Genomic DNA, 323 nt, shown 5'->3' with positions numbered 1-323 from the left:
ATGAAAATTGATTGTCAAGACGACAAAACAATTTATCTCTTTGAGGTGTAAACACAAAAGCAAGAGCAGCTCAAATGAACACTAACAATCGCTTCAGTGATTGGAACGGCGGGTCAAGACCTGCCTTATCATGGCGTGCTTTGTCGTTTAGTGAGTGGTACCAAAGACACAATACCCATAAAGACCCTTTCGTCTCCTGATGGTGATTTAAATCTACATGACAAATAAGACTATTCTTTCGGTAATCTGCTTAGCCTTCTTTCATAGATTGCGAAGACATTGCACAGATTTCCATTCAGCAGGCTGCTTTATTATCGGTAACG

This window comes from Ptychodera flava, chromosome 15 (assembly GCF_041260155.1).
Source record: "Ptychodera flava strain L36383 chromosome 15, AS_Pfla_20210202, whole genome shotgun sequence".
NCBI lineage: Eukaryota > Metazoa > Hemichordata > Enteropneusta > Ptychoderidae > Ptychodera > Ptychodera flava.
This window is presented reverse-complemented; position numbering follows the sequence as displayed.